The 23,997-nt window shown below is 37.1% G+C and overlaps 2 long non-coding RNA genes across 9 annotated transcripts; both read right to left on the bottom strand.

Moving 5' to 3' along the window:
- Positions 1 to 2,372: 2,372 nt before the first annotated feature.
- Positions 2,373 to 6,793, bottom strand: LOC120447465. 8 transcript variants are annotated; one of them, XR_005616050.1, is made up of 6 exons: positions 6,486 to 6,793; positions 6,384 to 6,432; positions 6,220 to 6,300; positions 4,718 to 4,724; positions 3,023 to 4,308; positions 2,373 to 2,948 (listed from the first exon to the last, which is right to left on the bottom strand). It is a non-coding gene; the product is annotated as an uncharacterized LOC120447465 (long non-coding RNA). The 8 variants fall into 8 exon arrangements; XR_005616046.1 differs by having other exon boundaries at positions 4,718 to 5,374; positions 6,220 to 6,432; XR_005616044.1 differs by having other exon boundaries at positions 3,023 to 5,374.
- Positions 6,794 to 6,978: 185 nt separating this feature from the next.
- Positions 6,979 to 7,288, bottom strand: LOC120447467. Its single transcript, XR_005616051.1, has 2 exons — positions 7,168 to 7,288; positions 6,979 to 7,065 (listed from the first exon to the last, which is right to left on the bottom strand). It is a non-coding gene; the product is annotated as an uncharacterized LOC120447467 (long non-coding RNA).
- Between the last annotated feature and the right edge of the window lie 16,709 nt (positions 7,289 to 23,997).

The raw sequence follows: 23,997 nt of genomic DNA, 5'->3' as shown, positions 1-23,997 counted from the left end.
CTAGCTCCATTGAAGCTTGTTTTAATTTATAAATAGTATCAATATCTTTGCGTGCCAATGACATATAAATTCTTTCCAGCAGTTTTCGATCTATTAAAGATATAACATTTCAGTGTAATTTGATTTATCTACAGGGTCGCTTTCTAATTCTAACTTGTCAAACATAATCCAATATTGTGATTCGAGCTTCTCGATGAACTTACAGATGCTTCCGGGGTATGATGTATCCTCCAGTTGTCTTATAAGTTTTATGTAGGGCCTGTGATCCATGAATGCCATCGCCAGGACCGTCTTTGTATCCAGCCATGTGTTTACTCTTTCTTGGGTCACGACCTCCAATGCTGCATCCACTAGTGTAGCATATCTACCCTTCCATATATCAAAGAATGGGTATGTCTTAACGTTTGTACATAGTCACATTGTGCCAGACTAAATAAAGACATACAAATACCCAAAATGACCAACAACAATAATATAAGCATTCCAGCGCCCAAGAAATATGATCGAACGCTTATACATAAGCCGATCGCGGAGCCTGGGAATGCTGAGCATGCACTTTGCAGCTCAAGTGGTCAAGCCATACATAAACATATGCATGCCTTCTGCATACATATGTATATGTATAAATGCAATTCAGAAATATATAGAGATAAGCAATATATGTGCGGGTTAGCTGAACCCAAAATCAGCTCAGAAGATTCATTCAAATAAAGAACCATGAAGTGACCGGACCGCTCTCTCTCTTTTGACAAAGATATATTATATTAATTACATGGCGATAATATATATATTACACTAGTAACCGTTTTACTGCTCCGTAGATAAGGTGTGCTTGTCTGGCATCTTGGGTAGGGTATAAGTTGAGTAACTGCTCGACCTGGTTAACAAACACAAACAGCTTGCCAGGTGTGCCATCGTAGTAGTTCAGTTCTTTAATTTGATTTAATAATTGATTTAGGTGTATTGGTATAAGTTTCTGGATACACGGTGTTTATTTTAATTTTTGGTTTTAAGTTACGGAATTAAAAATTTTATATAATTTTGTTTCCGACCGCACGGGATTTTAAATTGTTTTGCAGATGTTACTGACCACACGGGATTTTTTCTTGAATACTACTTTCACGTAGATTCTTTTGCGGATCTCAAAATAATTTTAGAATCACTGTTTTAATTCGCCGATCCTGGATAGCTAGTTGTATAGCGTATCCTTCAATGGATCAGTAACGTACTAAAAGGACTGCGCCAAGTAAATAATCGCAATACTCGTATGTAAAAAAAATATAATTTTATTTTACTGAATGATTACAATATTTTTAGTTGAGAAGAACACCGACCGATTATAATTAGGTCTCAAACTGAACTCTTATAATCACTCTGATTTGATTGACGTTCAAGCCTCGGTTTCGAGCTTTTCTAATATGGACTTTAGACTTTAGGGTTCTGATCAAATGAAGAGAGAAAGCTTTGGAGTTACTGACTTTAATAGTCTTTGCATTTATCTTGGATTCAAGTGCATTCGCTCTGGGATACAAGTGCTCTTAGATTCTTATAATTTTGTTTATTGAAATCTAATACTTCTGATTTTCGGGATTGCGAGTCCGAGCTTTGAACGTGGGAACGCAACGATGATGCGAGGGCTTAAGCATAGATTGTTTAAATTAGACAACGGATGTTTACTCTACCAATGGGTGACTTATCAGGTATCTGGTATCTGTTGGGTACATCCAGAGTTGTGTAGGGTGTGTGGGTGTGTTTGGGTGTACATGTTGTATGTGTATTAGTGTGTAGGCATGTGCTTAAGTCTTAGGGACTTATGGATATGTCAATATATACTAGTGTGCCCTATGCGCTTCGCCGCATGCAGTCTTAATATTCATTGAAAAATTCTTAGAATTTGTTATATGAAAGTCATTTATTTTATTTGAAAATTGTTATTTTCAATCCGAAACATTTGGGTAAACTATATTTTTCGTTTGTCCATTTGAAGCGAATACAAATAAAGAGTTTGGAATGTCAACTCTTGAACAGGCTACGTTTACATAGCTGCCCATGAGAAAAACACGAATACTTGAAGCGTTTGTCCTTGTGCCTTATTCATGGACATGGCAAATGATAGACGCACTGGAAATTGCAGTCGTTTAAACTCAAACGGCATGTCTGTTGGTATCAACGGAATACGCGGTATGAGCACCATTTCTCCTTTCGCTTTTCCAGTCAATATCGTGGCTTCAATTTAATTCGGCATCAATTTTTTTACAACCAATCTTGTGACATTGCACAATTTTGGTGCATTTAAATTCCGTAGTAAAATAATTGATGAGCCGATTTTTAAGTTCAAAAAATGCGGTGGCATACCAGGCGGTTCTAGGGAATTTAAATGTGAAAATTCTTTAATGTGAAAATTGATTTCATTGACATGTACAAATTTTGATGACAATATTGCTCGTTCTGTCAACCAATCGTGATTTCTGTGATTTTGAATTATATTTTGAAAAACGCTTTCTATTAATTCGCCTTTAGATTGTAGAATTGTACAAAAATTGTTTGGCAAAGTGATCAAGTTATTTGTACTTGGAACTTTGCCACTTCCGATTTCTAATAATTGCTTCGCACACCGTTCTGCAGATTGATCATTGTGCAATTGAACACGCATGTTTATGTTTAATGGCAATTTTTGGACATATCGCCACAGGAAATAATACTTCAAGCACGCATTGACCTGATCCGCTAACATTGCATGTGGAATGACGGGCCATGTTTGTCGGAAATCTCCTGACAAAAATATTAGTGCACCACCAAAAATTTGTTGATTGCGACGTAGATCTTGCATTGTTCTGTTTAATGCTTCCAGACATTTTTTATTCATCCAAAAGAATAATTGCTGCTTGCTGCAAAACTTTTGCCATTGGAGAATTTCTTGATATGTTGCATGTGGGATTGTCAATCACCTGTACGTTCAAAAATAATATAGTAATTAGCACTAATGTATTTTAAATAGATCAATCAATGAATACAAACAAACCTGCACATTTAACGGCAATTTTAATGCTGAGTGTGGTGTTCTTCCACCATCCAATAAAGTAGCAGCTATTCCTGACGAAGCAAGTGCCAATGCAATTTTTTGTTGTGACCGAATGGCTGCCAAAATCAATGATACCACAAATGTTTTACCCGTACCTCCAGGCGCATCCAAAAAATACAATCCACCATCATTATGTACTGCTTGCATAATGGTATCGTAAACATGTTTTTGTTGGTCGTTCAATTTGGGTAGGTTGTTCACGTTGCAATTCTCGATCAAACAAATCATGCATTGGACGATTCGGTGAAGGCATACCTAATTGACCTAATGCTTTATTTGCCATCGCAAGTCACATATCTTCAATCGATATCAATGCCTCGTTATACATTTCCCATGAGATCAGCAAATCGTGATTTCTGGTGTGATGACGCATTCGATTTAAAAAGTCTTCGGCCATTAAACCTTTATATTTATTCAACAAATCGAATGGATTCGATGGAAAGCATGTCGATAATATTATGGCATATAGCATACGTATTTGATGTGGAGAAGAAGAAATCGATGTATCGTTAAGTGTCAAATCCCAATGAGCATCATTTTCCAACAAATGTAAGTGTTCACATGCTTCGCGATATGTCTGACATAAATGACCATTAACTGTTCGCAAATGTTGAAATGAGCGCGGTCCTACAACGTTTACCAACAACAGTAGCAAATAAAAGCACTCTGCATTGTTTGGATGAACTGTGTACAACCTTCCCATAATATCTTCATATAAAACGCCTGAATGACCATCAACTGGGGCTCCTCTTTTACGTCGTTGCCATGTTTTTGCAGTCCAAATAATCGCTACCCAACGATTGTCAATGATAGTGTCTTGATTATGAACTCTAATTGTTGTTGTATGGCCAAAATCGCCCACTGCGTATTTCATGTAAATAATATAAAAAAGTCTGGTCGACCATATTTGCGAACGTATGACATTGCATCTTGCGTGTATTCATGCATGCGACGCGGACTGCCGACATATGTGGATGGTAATATTGTTAAACGTCCGATATCATTTGCATTACCATCTCGCAAATGTATATATTCTTCCGATCGTAAATTTGCTTGATTGAATCAAAGGTAATTCAGACGTTCTGTTTCTATTTTTGCGTACATGTCAACAGCGTATTGATTAAAAAGTTTGCCACATCTCAAAATGAAATTGTCTTCTTGTGGGCGAATCATGAATCTGTACGAGTAATAGTTCATCGCACAAACTTTTTTTTGAATGTCACGACCTGTAATGAATGCATTATCAAAAAATTAAAATGTCTTCTTGTGTTAAAGTGAATAGCACGGAGTCGCGGGATTGAAACTGGTCCCCAACAATTACAATAGCCACATCATCGATTGTCGGTGCACTAAATCGTCTGGCATGCTCTCCGATTGGTATTCTATCGGCTTTTATGATGATTTTGTGATTATCCGATGGCATACGATCGAGAGCGATTTTGAATAATCGAACTAATTCATTATTTTGATGAAAAAATGTTTGAAGCTCAGAAACATTTTGTCGCCTTGTCCTCAAAGCAATTGTACATCGCCGATCCAATTCGCGATTTTCATTTCCAACGAAATTGATTTGTAAGAATTGATGGTCGGTATCATGATATGGTAATAATGAGCCAGCGCGGTGGTAAATCTTACCCTGAATCTGTAATATGTGAGACGAAGAAGGAAGAAGAAGGAGGAGAAAGAAGAAGGAGGATGAAGAAGAAGAAGGAAGAAGAACTAATATCCTTGAACGTCGGCATAAATTTGTCTCTTAAAATTTTTGTCGCACCAAAAGAAGTCATTTGAAATGATGCATTGCATTCTTGAATGAGACAAAAAATGTGTCGACGTTGATACCATTCCAAAAATCAGCGAACGTAGTGGATCGGGTGGAGATTCAAATGTTGGCAATTTCACTTTGCCGTTAGCACAGCACATTCCATCTGTTTCATTTAAAAATTTGGTTGCACCACAATGTGCACATATCACCGTCATTCCACCAATACAGCCATATGCACTGTAATCAATCGCACTATCGTAATTAAAACCAGCAAGGAGCGTTTGCTGCAAAACACGAACTCCCGCTCGCATTGACCGATTTCGAGGTGGCTGCCTATCAAGAGATCGATTAGGTGAGTTTCGATTTCGTGCAAATCGATCTCTTCTATCTGCATTAATTTGTGCACGCTCTTCCTTACTTTGCAATGTTCTATTCGACCTTAAAGTATAAACATTACGTGTACGGCGACTAATATTATTACGCCTTTTTCATTGCATTTTATTAGTTGTATGATGAAATTTAAGGCACGACTAAAACGAAAACAAGAGAACGCTATAGTCGAGTTCCCCGACTATCTGATACCCGTTACTCAGCTAGTGGAAGTGCAAAGGAGAGTCTTTAACACTGACAGTTTTTGGCGGTTTGTGGGCGTAAGAGTGGGCGTGGCAAAAAGTTTTTTGGCAAATAGATAGAAATTTACAAGACTAATACAAAAATGAAAAAATATCAAAACATTTTTCAAAAGTGTGGGCGTAGCAGCTTTGGGCGGTTTGAGGTCGTTAGAGTGGGCGTGGCAAAAAGTTTTTTGGCAAATCGATAGAAATTTACAAGACCAATACAAAAATGAAAAAATATCAAAACATTTTTCAAAAGTGTGGGCGTGGCAGATTTGGGCGGTTTGTGGGCGTTAGAGTGGGCGTGGCAAAAAGTTTTTTTGCAAATCGATAGAAATTTACAAGACTAATACAAAAATGAAAAAATATCAAAACATTTTTCAAAAGTGTGGGCGTGGCAGATTTGGGCGGTTTGTGGGCGTTAGAGTGGGCGTGGCAGCATGAATCAATAAACTTGCGCTGCGTCTATGTCTCTGGAGTCTGTATGCTTAATCTCAACTTTCTAGCTTTTGTAGTTCCTGAGATCACAGCGTTCATACGGACGGACAGACAGACAGACGGACAGACGGACAGACGGACAGACAGACGGACGGACAGACGGACATGGCCAGATCGACTCGGCTATTGATCCTGATCAAGAATATATATACTTTATATGGTCGGAAACGCTTCCTTCTGCCTGTTACATACTTTTCAACGAATCTAGTATACCCTTTTACTCTACGAGTAACGGGTATAAATATATGATGCAAAATACTTACATGAAATACGATTTCCAATTAAAATATCCAATTTGATTTCCAAAAGCACAAAATTGAATGAAATAGAACAGTACTCTAGAACTATATAAAAGAACAATTAGGGGCGAGACAAAGTTCGCCTGTCCCGCGAAGAAATAAAACACCGCACTAACAACAACACATACCGTAGAATTCAATAAAGCACGTATTTAGCAAATCCGGTTTATTACGAATCTAAAAAAAATGGAATTTAAAAACACTATTAATATATGATGAAAAATACTAACATTGAATACGATTTCCAAATAAAATATCCAATTTGATTTCCAAAACCACAAAATTGAATGAAAGAGAATAGCCTTCTAGAACTAAATGAACTGCAGCTTAAATCAATGAAATTTTAGATTCAATAAAGTGGTAAGTTAAACTGTGTAAATGATGTGGATCGTGCATTTAGGGTTAAATTCACCGTTTTATCCCACTTCGTCTTCCTCCTCCTCCTTCGTCATTCACCACTTCCTTCTTCTTCCTCCCCCTTCTTCTTCCTTCTTCTTCTGACTTCTTCATGGTCCTTATTCCTTCTTCTTCTTCATCCTCCTTCTTCCTTCTCCATCTTCTTAATCCTTCTCCTTCTTCTTCCTCCTCCATCTTCCTAATCCTCCTCCTTCTTCTTCCTTCTTCTTCTTCCTTCTTCTTCTTCCTTCTTCGTCTTCCTCCTCTTCCTTCTTCATCTTCATCCTTTTTTTTCTTCTTCATCGTCTTTCTTCTTCCTCTACCTTTTTCTTCATCCTCCTCCTTCTTCTGAAAACCTGCGTGATTGTTGATGCTTTAGTGTTCTTGCTTTATTGCGTTCGGCTCGTGTATCTTCTAATTGATGAAGAAGAAGGAGGATGAGGAAGTCGAAGAAGGTGGAAGTGGTGAGTTTAACCTCAAATGCACGATACACATAATTAACACAGTTGAACTTACCACCTCAAAAACAAATGCCTGCTGTTACAATTTATTTATGAACCAACCAAATAAAGTTTGCCTCATGAATTAAATAAAACGAAATGAGCAGAGAAGAATGACATCCTATGTTTTAGGACTCTTTTGACTTTTTCCAGAATTTTCTTTGCTTTTGTCCTAACGGAGCCCGAGACCTTTCCAACGAATGCAAAACCGTTGAAATCGGCTCATGCGTTCTGGAGTTATAATCATTTGTGAAACTTGTTCTCAATTTTTATATATATAGATGCATACTCCACTTAGTGTATTTCTTTTTATTTTGTGTTTGTGTATATCTTATTATTGTTCGGTTACAATTAATTGGTGCACGAAGGTATATGTATGTATAACTCCATCACTTTATATATATAGCAACACGCGTCGAGATCTCATCGCTTCGGATTAAAGTGGGGTAAGTTTGACGAAACCCTGTTCCCGAGCTTTCTCTATATTCATATATGTGGGGTTTTATTATTATAATATACATTTTTTTTGAATTTTATAACAAATAATATAGGATATTGAAATTAATCGTCACCGTCGTCGTATTGTTGTCGTTCTCGTAGCCGCACAGGCAGAACGCACAACTTACTTCTTCTCCGAGCAAACAACAACTCTATCTCTACCGCTGTCGTAGAGCACTTCGCCCTCGTAGCGTTGCGCTCTTGCTCCTCGTTGATCGTCGTGTTTGCGAATTCGCCACCTCGCTAATTCGCCACCTTCTTCATATGTAATTAATCGTTGCTGTTCTCATAATCGTCGTTGTTATCGTCGTTGTCGTTGTTTAGGGATCAGCTGTTTCATACTAGTGGGATTAGGGTAAACAGCCAAAAACCAATCCCACATTGGGCCATTCTGACTAAGCTTTCGACCCGAATGCTTCATCGTCATCGCTGTCATCGTTGCCAATCGGCCATGGCTTCATATATTCCGCGCACGTTGCAGAATTCTTTGGTCCATCGCTCTTGCCTACTTTTTGGACATCATAGGCGTTGTTGTGCTTCACCTTTACAACTTTATAAGGCCCCAAAAACCTAGGTTTCAGCTTTAGGCCACTACCAAACTGGGTAGGTTTAATAGCAATTAGGTCGCCAATACCATATCGTCTTGCTTGCTTGCGTCGAAGATTGTAGTCCTTCTTGTTCTCGTTCTGCAGCTTCAATATCTGAGGGTTAGCCTTTATTCGTAACTCGTTACGTTCTTCATTGAAAACTGCTACGGCCTCTTTGTTTATCAAGTTTCGTATCTGAAGATAATCTTTCGTTCTCATTTTAATACCAACCAGTAGCTCAAAAGGCGTCGTATTAATGCTTCTGGTAAATGTTGAGTTGATCGCCTGTTAGCTTTGAGAGTACTGAAACTATAATAGAATATAGTTGCTCAACCTGTCCGTTTACCCTTGGCAAGCCAGTAGTCGTCTTCACTAGCTTTATTCCGTCGTCTTCGCAATACTTCACAAAGTCTTGCGATGTGAATGCTGAGCCTCTATCCGAAATAATGAATGCTGGGTTGCCAAAGTTAACACTTTGGTTGCTGAGCTTCACAATCACCTAGTTTGCTGTGGTTGACTTCGTAGTATAGAGCCATCAAAATTTCGTAAAAAAATCGATTACGGCCAAAATGTGTTTGTAGTCTTTATGCGTTGACTCCAGCGGACCCAAAAAGTCAATATGGTAGGTAAACAATTGGACGTCTTCTTTCTGGAGTGTAGTAGTCCTTCTTGCTTGCCTCGTTTGCGATCCGTTAAAATGCATGGAATACAGCACTCGATATATTTTTTAATCTTGTCTTCAACGTGTGGTATAAAAAATTCTCGGCAGATTAACTCCTTTGTCTTCTTAGCAGCAAAATGACCTCTGTCATGGGCACTGTTAATGACTCGCTTTTGCATTTCGTTTGGCACTACTATCAGCTCATCGTCACCTACAAGTTTGTACAGCACACCTCCTTTTAAAAAGTAGTCATAGTATACTTTATTTTCATCGCTTAGAACTTCTTTGATGGCTCTTATCTTCTCGTCGCTTGCTTGCGCATCCTTCAAAGCAGTACTTATGCTATCTTCTTTTATGAGCATCACTGGATACCGGCTGAGAGCATCGACATGCTTCATTCTCACGCCAGATCGATGTTCAACTGTATAGTTATATTCTTGTAGAAAAAGAATCCAGCGAGCCACCCTGGTGCATAAGCTTTGTTTTTCTAAAGTTTTAGTAAAAGCGTTGTAATCTGTTACTAGTTTAAAATTAATGCCTAACAAATACACCCTAAACTTAGTCAATATTTCTATGACTGCCAATATTTCTAACTCATAGCTGCTGTATTTACGCTGTGCATTTGTGTTCTTTTTTGACATAAAATACACAGGATGCAATTGACCATTGTCGACGATCATCTGTAATAAAACTGCTACGAATCCATCAATAGACGCATCTGTATGCACTTCCGTCTCGTAAGTCTGATTATAAATACTTAAAACAGGGTTCTTAGTTAGTAACTTTTTCAAAATATTAATTGCATTCTCTTCGTCCAAATCAAATTCCTGCGTAATTTGGTATAAACTTTCTGAAATAGCCCGTCAGGCTCAAAAAACTTTCTATTTGCTTAATAGTTTGTGGCATCTTGAATTTGGATACAGCTTCGATTTTCTCTGGTGAGGGGTACATTTTGCGATTTTCTATAACATGGCCCAGAAATTGAATGCGCGTCTTCAGAAAATTGCATTTTTTCAAATTAAGCTGCAGACCATAATCTTTGCACGTCGCAATAACTTCCTTCAAGTTTTGTACAGCGTCTTGTTCCGTCTTAGCGGGGATAATAATATCATCTACATAGGGCAATGCGATTCCTCTGCGTGATAGATCCCGAAATATCGCATTAACGTGGCGATGAAAAACGCCTGGCGAATTTGAAAATCTAAAGGGTACTTTCAAAAACTGATATTGTCCTCGGTGTGTCACAAATGACGTATATTTTCTGCTGGGTTCAGCAACTGGTACGTGGAAAAATCAGTTTTTCAAATCGATTGTACTGAATATTTTTGCCTCTTGCAGACGATCCAACTGGTCCTCAATGAGCGGTAATGGGAAATGGTCTTTAACAATTACTTTGTTAATTCTGTGATGATCTACACACAGCCTTACAGAACCGTCGTGCTTTTTACGAGTACTATGGGACTTGTAAAGTCGGATGTTGACTCTTCAATTATGTCATTCTCAAGCCACTCTTTAATCTGTTCGTCAACAATATGCGTTTCCGAAAAAGCTAGTCTGCGTGGACGTGAGCAAATTGGCGCTTCATCATTTAGCACAATACGCATTTCTACATTTGTTGTTTTTGTTTTGACCGGTTCATAGTTCGAAATTAGCTCACGCACCTTTTTCTTGGTATACTCGCGCGAGTTACCGGTTCCAACCGGTATACCGACCCACCAGCTAAGCCACCCAGGCTTTCCCTGGAATCGGGACAAACAAACACATAAACTTTGAAACCCGAACAACGGCCGTTCAATGACCGGCCGTTGCCTAAATATGAAATATGTCTACGCTGCACTTGGGCAGGATGCCCCCACTCCGCAGCGTACCAGGAATCCACAGCTACGAGTCAGCAACAGGCCCCCACTCCAACTCAAGACAATCCGACACAGCAGTTTATTTACATTTGTATTTACGCTTAAGACTATGTATCCCTTTGTATGTACTTAAACGGCGGAGGTCTCATTGTGGCAAAAGCTAAAATATAAAGTCAGTCTGATTTTGACATCCAAGTTCTTCACAAGTATTCTTTCAAACAAACTGAATTACCCTACAAGTTTAAAACTACAGCCGATCTATTTCCTCGACAACTACCCCCGGAACTATAACTGGCGCAGCCGTCTACGGACCAAAAATGAAGCTCCCTGTCTTACTATGTAAGAAAAAGATGCACATAAAAATACACACACACACAAAAACCGCAAGTATTAAGTGAAGTGTACATTTAAAAAAAAAAAAAAAAAAAAAAAAAGTGAAGGAAAATTGAATGAAAACGGGAGGAGGAGTTTGATCAGCGTTATTCGGTCACTGGGTAACAGTTATATAAAAACTATAAAGAAGAAAATATATGATATATAGAAAAACTAAAAAGAATTAATCCCCAAAGTTATTAAAAAAATAAAAAAGAGAGAGTTGATAAAATGGTATCCAACACGTAAAAAAATTTTTTCATAATGATAAAAAGGAAAGTTGTGAATAATGGATATGTTGTTTTTACGCACTTTAAATTCAGGGCGAATTTATAGCAAATTAAAACTACAGATTTTCTCAACTCTAGAAAAGGAATGTGTAACCTATACAAGAAATACAACACACAAAAAAAATAATATATAAATTCTTCTCGTGGCACATACAGGCTTTTGAACACATATACATTTCTTTAAGTGGTTGCGTTTTAAATTCAGGGCGAATTTCTAGCGTAATTAAACTTTGTTTTCTCTAACCTACGAACAAAAAAATTAATATATACGTTTTTATGAGCTTTTAATTCAGGGCGAATTTCTAGCAAAATTTAAAAACTATATACCCCATCAATAAATTCTTCTCGTGGCATATGCAAAACAAAAAAAAAGAGGAAGAAAACAAAAAAGAATATATATACAATCTTGTAAGTTTTTGCGTTTTAAATTCAGGGCGAATTTCTAACGTAATTAAACTTTGAAGCCTCTAGAATTCAGGGCGAATTCTCTAGCAAAACCAAGTAAAAAAAAAAAGAAAAGAAGAAGTAAATATATATGTTTTATGAGCTTTTAATTCAGTGCGAATTTCTAGCGAAATTTAAAACTATATAACCCACCAATAAACTTCTCGTGGCATATGCAAGCTTGAAGACGGAAGAAAATAAAAATAATATACCAAATATATATACAACTTTTAAAGTTTTTGCGATTTTTTTAATTCAGTGCGAATTTCTAACGTAATTAAACTTCGAGAGTCGAGAACTCTAAGCCAAATTCTCTAACACACAAAAAAAAACTACGTAAAAATAAAAATATATGGGGAAAAGAGATGTGTATGTGTGCGAAATATGTGTATGTGTGGGAAATTTATACAAATATAGTTGAAGCCGCAAAGGCATGACAGATGTACTACGTACTAGCAGCTAGTAGTTATTTCTTAAACGCATACTAAAAATCTTTTTTCTCCCTACCTACAGGTTTTGAACAACGTTGAGTTGGGCAAGCCTAATCTAAAACACAAAAAAAGAACACAATTAAAGAAAGGACAACACGATCATTACTACTTCAACTTGAAGCGCAAGGTATCGAAATCCAGCTACAACTACAAAACGTCTTACTAGAATTCACGAAAATAATATTCACTTCACGAGCGGAGGCAGAACAACAACACACAAAAACACATTAAGTACTTAATTTTAAGAAAAAGACAAAATACAAAACAACAACATTTTATATTTAAGTTTTCTATGATAAAACAACAAATAGTTGGTATATCCTCATAAAACATAAATTAGGGCATATACATATACAAAAAATATATAAAAGAAAAATCCAATTCAATTGTTAATTAATGTCGAAAATTCAAAAAGTAAAAAAATATTTGCCTGCCTCAAGAATTACCACCAGGAGTAGTAGCACCGGTAATCTTCCGGATATTAACGAAGAACCTACTAATCTTATCTCTTTACGACCAAATACGCCAACCACATCTACCATGAGTACTAATACGGGTTCACCCCCCATTCTCAAATTCCGAGCGTGAATCCATCTGATTTATTTAATTCTATGCGCATTCCGGATGTAATCCGCTTCTTACCACCGTATGGGGGAGATTCCTACACGTTAAACGATTTCATTACAAGCGTGGAAGAGATAATTTTACTTATTAGGGGCACAGATCAAACCCCATATGGACAAATGTTACTCAGGGCAATTCGTCAGAAAATCGAAGGCAAGGCTAATGAGGCAGTGATAGCTTCTGGAGCATCTCTAAACTGGGATGAAATTAAGGAAGCCTTAATCGTACATTGTCGGGATAGAAGGGATGAGGTTACTTTAATGGCAGAATTGTTTAATCTACCTCAGAAAAGATTACCTTTGCAAAAACTATATGATCAGATAACTAAGATTAAACTCACATTATTTAGGCTGGTAGACTCAGAGGAAACAGAGTTAATAGCGATCAGGGTTAAGAAGAGGTCAATTTCGCAGGCCTGTTTAAAGTCCTTTCTCACCGGAATTGGGGGACCACTAGGTAGTACAATCAGAGCTATGAAACCGGAAAATTTAGAAGAGGCATTCGATTTGGCACTAAAAGAACGAAATACCTATTTTACGGAAAACGCAAACAAGCCAATCCAAAACAGGTTTCAAGACAGGCAAGTAGAAAAATCAAGGCTACAATCGTTCTTATAATAGATATAACAGAAGGGATTTTACAACTAAAAATAACAACAACGGTTCCACAAATAGGTACCCAGCTATTATGCTCAACGATGACAAACCTAGTACTTCCAAATACGCAAATCAAAATTTTAAAAATGAGAAGACTAATTCAAATAGTCAACGATTGTTTAATATGGACATGAATACGAATGATAGCCAAAGTAAGATTTCACATAAGTACGATGAAGACAAAAATTTTCAGTTAAATGCCTCACATCCCAAACGGGATACATGAGTAAATTTAAAATAGGGTCTATGTTACCATACATTACTATATGCCTTACCGATCATTCAAACTTAAAATTGCTAGTGGATACTGGTGCGCAGGGTTCTTTTGTACACCCTAAGATAATTTCAGAAAAAAACATTATAGAATTAGAAAAACCAGTATCCATTTCAACTGCTCTCAACGAACACCCAATTTCGCATATGGTATTATTATCTATCTTCAAAGAAAGAAATGATGACACTAAATTCCCATTTTTATTATTTGATTTTCATCAATTCTTTGATGGCCTTATTGGAATGAATATCCTTCGGGAAATCCAAGCGGTTGTCGACATGGCAAATCTAACATTAACTTCACCAAAATTTAAATACGCCTTGTCTTTCGAAACAAATCAAACGTCGGAAATCAAGTTAGTTCAAGAAGAATCCAAATCTTTGATAAATCTACCAGTTACAATTAAAGATGGCCCGTTCTTTTGTCCCCAAATCCTATTAAATAATAATTTGTTCATAACCTCCGGTTATGCAAACGATAATTTCAGCTTGTTAGAAGTTAATAATTTCTCCACAAAAGAACAAAAATTCTGTCTCGATTCAAGGCTAGATGTTACGGAATTTAATGAGGACAATTATGAACTTATTGAAGTTTTGTCACATAACCTTGACCCGGAACAGAATCATACACCCTTCGATTTTTTACGCACCGAACATCTAAACAAAGAAGAAAAAGAAGAATTATTCAAGTTATTTAAAAAATTTTCATATATCTTTTTTAAGGACGGAGACAGATTATCATTTTCAAATCAAGTAAAACACGCAATTAACATTACAGACGAGAAACCCATATTCTCCAGACCATTTAGGTTTAGTCCCACTGAGGGGAACGAAATTCAAGACCAGCTTAATAAACTTTTACAACAAAATATAATAAGACATAGCCACTCGCCTTGGAGTGCTCCAGTTTTCCTAGTATCAAAAAAGGCCGATACTTCGGGAATTAAAAAATGGAGAATGGTAGTCGACTTTAGGAAATTGAACGAAAAGACAATAAAAGATAAATATCCCATGCCCAATATAAATGACGTATTAGATAGGATTGGTCGAGCAAAATATTTTACAGCTCTTGACTTGGCTAGTGGGTATCATCAAATTGAGATGGAACCCAAGGATATCTTAAAAACTGCGTTTACGGCACAAAATGGCCACTACGAATTTCTTAGAATGCCATTTGTACTGACAAACGCACCAGCCACTTTTCAAAGAGTGATGGATAATGTACTAGCAGAACTTAATGGCAAATGTTGCTTGGTATATTTAGATGACATTATCATTTTCTCACCATCACTTCAGGAACACATCAACGACCTAAAATCAGTTTTTAATAGACTAGCACAAGCTAACTTAAAAATACAACGGGATAAATCCGAATTTTTACGCAAGGAAATAGAATATCTAGGACACATTGTAACTGGACATGGAATTAAACCCAATCCAAACAAAATAGCTGCTATTAAATCGTTTCCTCTACCAACAACCAAAAAAGAAATTAAATCGTTCCTGGGATTGTTGGGCTATTATAGAAAATTTATTAGAGACTTTGCAAAAATCACAAAACTTATGACCCAACAACTAAGAGGAAAAAAAGTAGTGGAAATAGACGATGAATACAAAAACACTTTCGAATTATGTCAAAACCTACTCTGCAATGACCCAATATTAAAATACCCGGATTTTAAGAAACCATTCATATTAACCACTGATGCTAGTAACGTAGCAATCGGCGCGGTGCTATCACAAGGTACCGTAGGATCTGATAGACCGGTGGCATTTGCCAGCAGAACATTATCAGATAGAGAGTCAAATTATTCAACGGTAGAAAAAGAGATGTTAGCCATTATCTGGGCAACCAAATATTTCCGCCCCTATATATTCGGTAATAAGTTCCAAATTGTAACGGATCACAAACCACTAAAATGGCTGATGAACTTTAAAGAACCAAACTCGAAATTAGTACGTTGGAAACTCCAACTGTTAGAATATGACTACGACGTTGTATACAAGAAAGGACCACAAAATGTAGTGGCAGACGCTTTAAGTCGTATCACAGTAAACACTAACGTGACAAGCTATAGGCGACAACTTCCCAAGACTATTATCACTTCAGACAGGCCTATTAACGAATTCAAACTACAATATATATTTGAATTGGGAAACCAGAGTAAAACTACAGTAGCAATTCTATTCAAAAACAGGATTAGAAGAACGATTTCCGAACAAAATTTCAATTTGGATAACGTTACTAAAATATTAAAAAACTTTTTACAGCCCCATAAAACGTATGCTATCCTAACTTCTGACGAGATCTTTAAAGTTATACAGGAAGCGCATGACAAATATTTTAAAAATCTAAATACTTATACTTTGATCAGATGCAAACTTATATTACTCGATATTACAACAACAGACAACCAAAATTCAGTCATTCTTAATTATCATACCAAAAGTAACCATCGGGGTATCGACGAAACGCTTAATCATTTAAAACGTACCGTTTATTTTCCACACATGAGACCAAAAATCGCGCAAATTATTAAAAAATGCGACACATGCCAAACACTAAAATACGATAGACAACCGACTAGACCACTCTTTCAAAAGACAGAAATTCCTAATACCCCCCTACAGATAATACATATTGACATTTATACAATTAACGGAAAAATAATCTTGACTATAATTGATAAATTTTCAAAATTTGCTAGCGCATATACAATTATCTCTAGAAATTGTATAAGCGTAGTAAAATCTCTTAAACATTTTTTCAGTATCCACGGGATTTCCCAGAAACTTGTTTGCGATCAAGGTACGGAATTTTCTGGACAAGTGTTCCTCGATTTTTGTAAACAATTTAATATAAATATCCATGTCACGTCTTTTTCACAATCTTCAAGTAATTCCCCAGTAGAAAGACTTCACTCTTCGTTAACAGAAATTTACAGAATTATATTGGAAACAAAAAAATCCGAAAAATTGGAATGTTTACACGAAGACATTCTTTTTGAAACACTTATTACGTATAATAATGCTATTCATTCATCAACCAAACATACACCCTTCGAACTATTTACAGGGAGAACACAAATGTTTTTGAGACAAACAAACTTTAATAACCAAAACGATTACTTACAAAAATTAAATGAATTCCAAAAACCATATATCCAGTAGTACAAAAAGAAATGGAGGACAAAATGAACCAAAATATCAATAAATTAAACAAGGGCAGAAAGACCCCAATGACAGTAAAACCAGGGGATATAATTTTTCGAAAAGAAAATAGGCGAAACAAAATCACTCCTAGGTTTTCCAAACACAAAATCGCAAAAGATAATAATATCACACTTATATCGACTAGACTACAGAAATTACACAAATCCAAAATAAAGCGCTTAATTCAATCATACACCTACTTAAATCATCAAATCGATATACAAGAACTTGCACACACAATAGACAAATTCGATAGAGCCATGTATGATTTAAAAGAAATTTCCTATTCTAAAGAGGTAGTAGGTAGTCTGTTCCTAAAAATAAATCAATTAAAGGATAGAGTAAATATTCTAATACCCAAAGGTAGACAGAGGAGAGGATTAATAAACGGCTTAGGCAGTATCATAAAGACAGTAACAGGAAATTTAGATGAGTCAGATGGTCAGCGAATCAAAGAAATTATTAGAGAAAACGAAAGAGAGCTAGTAGCCAATTCAAATAAACAAATGACATTTAATAACAAAGTAATTGAAAGATTTGAAAATATCACTAAACACATAAATGAAGAGCAAGAAAACATTAATACTTTCATAAATAAATATAAAAACATGATTTTTAAGACAATATATACAGAATTTAAACAAATACACCTCCTACAATTCGTAACTAGAATAAGTATTAACATTGATATTCTATCAAACTTTTTAAATAATATAGAAGAAAGTGTTCTTATATCTAAACTAAGAATTATACCTAAATTCATTTTATCAACACAAGAAATTGAACTAATAAAGAAAGAAATACAAGACAACGAGATCCAAAACATGAATAATGAAGAAATAATAAAACTATTAGAACTTGAAACATTTATACAGAACAAAAAGATTACATTCAAAGTAAAAATACCACTCTTCAGCAAACTTCATTATGAATTCTTACATATTATCCCTTTACCTGTCAATATATCAAAGTACTTAATACTACCTAAATTTATAGCTTATCACGACCCAAATAATTTTAAGAACTTCGATAAAAGATGTTTACAAATACAAAACCTATTCTTCTGCGAAAACCTAGCTATAAGCTCAAACAATTTTGAACCCACTTGTATAATCGATATTTTAAATAACAAAACTGCGCATTGTCTGAGTAAGGATGTCGGAGAGCAGGAATCCATCGTGGAGGAAGAGGTCGGATATATCTTCATTTTTAACACCAGGAAGACAACAATCGAATCTGATTGTTCAACACCAAACGTCATAATGGGATCAGCAATCCTAGAAGTCTAGAATTGCACAATATCTATAAATGGAATTACCTATGACAAACAGCTTTACACCAAAGAAGAAAGGCCAGAATTAATCTTCACCTCCATTCAAAGTATCAACCTAACAAATAACATAGATGATTTAAATCTGCAAAAACTTAACTTACAAACAATTCAAGATCAAAATGATCTAATTTATTGGAAAAATGTAACGACAACAAATTTCACCATTATATACATCTTGGGAAGCATCACAATAATAGCATGCTTAATCATCGTCACCAAAACTGAAAAGATACTCTTTTCACCTTCTGTCCAACCGGTAACTTTCGTGATGACCACTCCTTCGTTCTGGCCATCACTTCAATCCAGGCCGTTCAATGACCGGCCGTTGTCTAAATATGAAATATGTCTACGCTGCACTTGGGCAGGATGCCCCCACTCCGCAGCGTACCAGGAATCCACAGCTACGAGTCAGCAACAGGCCCCCACTCCAACTCAAGACAATCCGACACAGCAGTTTATTTACATTTGTATTTATGCTTAAGACTATGTATCCCTTTTTGTATGTACTTAAACGGCGGAGGTCTCATTGTGGCAAAAGCTAAAATATAAAGTCAGTCTGATTTTGACATCCAAGTTCTTCACAAGTATTCTTTCAAACAAACTAAATTACCCTACAATTTTAAAACTACAGCCGATCTATTTCCTCGACAACTACCCCCGGAACTATAACTCGCGCAGCCTCGTTAATGTCAAACAACTCATTGTCCACTTCAACACAAATGTTTAGAAAATTTTGTTCGTTATTTCTTTTATTTTTTCGCACTTTTAAGCCATTACAGTTAAAAACAATCTCTGCTTGTAAACATAGCTGTTCTCTGATAATTAATTGCATATCAAGAAATTTGATTGGAACGACGTAAAAATCTAACAAATAATCCTCTTCATCAATCTGAATTTGTTGTTTAAATTGTCCAAGTGGTTTTATTCTATTGGAGTCGCGGTCACTCCCGAATCCAATTAGAACGACATTGCGGCTTTCCAGCTTCGGCTTTCCAATATCACAATAAAAATCTTTCCGTATGATATTGAATTTACTACCCGTATCGAATAACGCCGTACCTTTTTTATTTGCAATATAAACTTCTTTGCTGGTCAAATCGTTTTTAGAAATCAAACTGCGAGTGTTCGTGTTTAAAACATTTTTGTCAATATTTGCGCACTCTATAGAAATATGTCCGTACTGATTACATTTGTAACACTTTCTGCCTTTTTCTTTATTCTGGTAGTTATTCAACACATGCCCTTTTTCACCACCGTTGTAGCATTTCACCTCTTTTTTCGCGTCGTTGTTTACATTCTGATTTTTTCTGTCTTTCTCTTTCACACTGTTCTCATTGCTCTTCGACCTGCCTTTCTCACTCTGATTTTCCTTTACTATCATTGTTCCGAAACACTTTAGTTTGTCTTAAAAGTGACTCATATTTTTGGCACCATATAATATTGTTTTGTTTACACTTTTTTCGTCGATGCCGTCAATTAAATACTGTATGAAAGCGTCATCTGCAATTTTACCTCTAGAAGCAATATCTTTCATTCTATAAAAGTAATCGAAAACACACTCGTTGTTGCCACGTTTCGTTTCTTCTTCTTTCGGCGTTCGTTGCTTTGTTCGGCGTCTGGAACACAACGTTTTCTGCATCACTGTCTGTTTCATCGTCTGTTTCGTCTTTGTCGGCTTCGGTTGACGCCAGTAAACTGTTCTTCTTTAAGTTGCGGAAAATGTGTATATGAAAATCTTCGTCTCTGTACCCTTTGCCTAGCACGTTACATATTGCCACAAGGTCAGCCTGCGTCAAATTATCTACTGCGTATTCCTTCTTTGCACCATATCTCTAGTAATTTTCGGCAAAATCGAAACCAGTGAATTCCCGTAGTCTTTGACGATTACTTCTGTCTCCTTCACTCTCGAACACAAACTTATGCAGTGCAGCAATGCTCTCTTTCTTACTTGAGCGTAAACTAGCACTTATGAAATTATTTAAACACGCCATTATGGTAAAAAAAAAATTGCGACTGTACTTTTTTGTTTTACATGTTCAACTTTTGTTTAATATCATCAATTTTGTTCACTTATGTCAATACCGTTCAGATTTGCTCAATCCCGTTCACAATAGATCAATCCCGTTCACATTTGCTCATTCCCGTTTACATTTGCTCAATCCCGGACGAGCGCCCAAAAGTATTTATTTTTATTATTATAATAGAAGTTTTATTTGAATTTTGTAACAAATAATATAGGATATTGGAATTAATCGTCACCGTCGTCGTATTGTTGTCGTTCTCGTAGCCACACAGGCAGAACGCACAACTTACTTCTTCTCCGAGCAACTCTATCTCTACCCCTGTCGTAAAGCACTTCGCCCTCGTAGCGTTGCGCTCTTGCTCCTCGTTGATCGTCGTGTTTGCGAATTCGCCACCTCGCTAATTCGTCACCTTCTTCATCTGTAATTAATCGTTGCTGTTCCCATAATCGTTGTTGTTATCGTCGTTGTCGTTGTCTAGGGATCAGCTGTTTCATACTAGTGGGATTAGGGTAAACAGCCAAAAACCAATCCCACATATATAAACATATATTCTCGTGCTCATTTTACTTTTACCTTATTAGTAAATATAAGTATATTTTTGTAACAATGGTAACCGAAGGGTGTCAGGTTTAAAAAAAATATTATTTTATTGTTAGCCTCTTCCAGGCAATGTATTTCAGTAATAGATATTAAATATTTTGTGTTCGATATTGTTTTAAATAAAAATTACTTTTCAGCGACGAGTATCCGCCTTGTTTTTGTTATGAAAAAAGAAGAGCCCTCAGAGCGACGTTTGTAGTCGTGAATAGCCAACAATTTTTGTTGACGTGCGCGCCTACTCCTCGCTAAAAACAATTATAGCCAACTTATCATAATTTTTGTATGCTAGCTTTTTATTTCTATTTTTTTTTTATTACATGGCTTTAGCCAACAATCTATTACTCAATAAAATTATGCTATTATTGTAACTACAACAAAATGAGTAGGTAAACATTTCCAGACAAACCTTGACAAAAGCGGATCGTATTGCTCGGCCCGCGACGATCCATCAGCCATGCTGATGCATTAAGGGAAGGGAACGTGGCCGAAACATTGCCCGATCGATTTACGATCAAGCTATAGTTCCGATCGTAACGGTCAAATAGCAGCAGGTTGTGGAGTCCGCAAATATCGGTCAAACAGCCTGATTTTCCGACGACTGTAACGGGCAACGACCAATATCTCCGCGTAGTTATTTGTTTTTTTTGGGGCGAGAAAAACAGGTATCAAATAGAGCAATTCAAATACGTAAAAGAGGGGGGCAAAAAAGAAAGTGTTGTTTCAACACGCCATCGGGAGAGTAACCCGTTCGCGAACACAAGAAGAGGGTCGTGCACCACGAAGTGCTAGTGCGGGAGACACCCCCAGACTATATGAGGCACTAAATCAAGAGAGTCTTCAAAACTTCGAAAACCAGCCGGAAGAGGTAGGACACTTGTCCGAACAGATTGAAAGCATGATGGATGAAGCAGCCGGATGAATGGACTTACCACTAGGACCGCCTAGAGGACGCTCCAGCATGCTTCCACGGTGCCAGGCAAGTTCAGAAGACCGTTCGGAGACTGCCGATAGGCGGGAAAGAGAACTATTGGATTTAGTAAGGCAAAGTAGAGATGCGCAATGGGAAATGATCGCTCAAATAAACGCTTTGAAGAAGAAAGTGGCTGAATTACAAGCCACCCAAACCTTTCCCGAACAACCAAGAATGGCCCCACCACCTGGACTACCCAGAAACCCCACAGATAGCTTTCTAAGACATCAAGATACCCCGACACCAGAACAAGTGTCACAAGAATGTTTTAACAGCCAAATGCATCGGTTAAGGGAGCCCAGACGAACGTCCACTCCGCAGCAGATACCGGAGACCAGCCACCAACTGCACCCCGAGTTCGATCATAGTCTAATGTTTCAAGCACCAGCACAAAAGGGTGTTCGGTTGGATTAATGGAACTTAAAATTTGACGGAACAAGCCGCGGTATGACCGTTGAAAGTTTTTTATTCCGTGTGGAAAGACTACAAGAATTATATGACATAAGCCGAATTTCATAGTCTGCTGATCGGCGCAGCCAGCAAGTGGTATTGGCAACTCATGGAGGATCGAGCCGAGGATTATGATTTTGATTACTATTCGCTCACCAGGGAAATGAAAAGCGCTTTTTCCACATGTGACCTAATGAAGATCAAAGAATTAATGGAGAGGAAACAAGGGTATAACGAGTCCTTCAGCGATTATGTCGCCTACATGCACAACTTACCCTTTAAGTTGAAACACAAGATCGCCGAGGGTGAATTTGTAGAACTTTTGAAGGATAACTTGAACTCCCAAATGGGTGGGTTACTGTTGAAGTCCCCAATAAGGTCTCTGGCAGAGCTTAAAAATCAGATGCTCAGAGTGGTTCGGTGGTTAAGAAACCATGGGAAACCGATGCGAGGTAGACCTGTAAATGAGATCCAACGCTCAGAGAGGCAGGAACGTATTCCCGATGGTGTCCTTGTGGAAGAATTCCAACGCAGACCAGGAGACAGCCGCGAGTCCAACAGAACAGCGCCTGGGTGCAGAAACTCTTTGCACGATATGATTTGCGTGTCGATACGGAGAGGCTTTCTACCGCCAACACCCCAGAGCCAAGAATCCATGCACGTCTCGATTCCATGAGTCCACTTGTCGTTTTTACCAGAAGTCCGGTAAGGACGATTAACCGGGAAATTCGTCATACCCGTAAATTACCTTAAGCTTAAGCAGAATTACCGATCACGTAAGAACCTAGAACAACGAGAGCAGGAATTTGCATTGGCACGACACCAAAACTTTATGAAAACATAACTGAACACAGACGCTTTAAACAGAAAGTCGCGGAAACGGAGATGGAGTACAACAAGACATCACTAAGGGTGATGGAGTAGAAATACTGGCATTACTTGATACCGGTGCTAGTCCGAGTTTTATTTGAAAAGTAGCAGATGCATTCTTAAAGAAAAAAAAACAGATCACAACCGATAACATCTATCTTTTCATAATAGCCCGGCTGGCGCAGTCGAAGCCACACGCTTATGGGCGCATAATTAGAAGAAGGAAAGAAAATCTACTAAAAAACAACAAAAATAAATGAAAATGGAGTACGGTTTTCTTTTGCGAAGTCATTCCATGCGCAAACGCATCGATCACTTCGAGCCTGTTGAGTACACCCTTTTCGTGAGATCGTAAGTCTTTGATGATTCAAAACCAGAATCTTAAAGCAGGGGAAGGGGTACTATCACCGCGTTGACTCAGTTGGATTGCGACAAAGAAAATAAAAGTCGGCAATAAACGAGTCTCCGATGACCCGGTCAGCGGCCACAATAAGATTGCAGATAGAAAAGGAAATCAACACCAGTTCCAGTCACACTTCACCGAACGGGTATTGACTCCCCAAAATAGAGGAAAGCGAGAAATATGAAATATGGGAACACTTGGCATAGAAGACCAAGAGATCAGAAAAAGCTC

This window comes from Drosophila santomea, chromosome 3L (genome assembly GCF_016746245.2).
Source record: "Drosophila santomea strain STO CAGO 1482 chromosome 3L, Prin_Dsan_1.1, whole genome shotgun sequence".
Classification (NCBI taxonomy): domain Eukaryota; kingdom Metazoa; phylum Arthropoda; class Insecta; order Diptera; family Drosophilidae; genus Drosophila; species Drosophila santomea.
The sequence above is the reverse complement of the archived record's forward strand: the minus strand, read 5'-3'. Positions and strand labels throughout refer to the sequence as shown.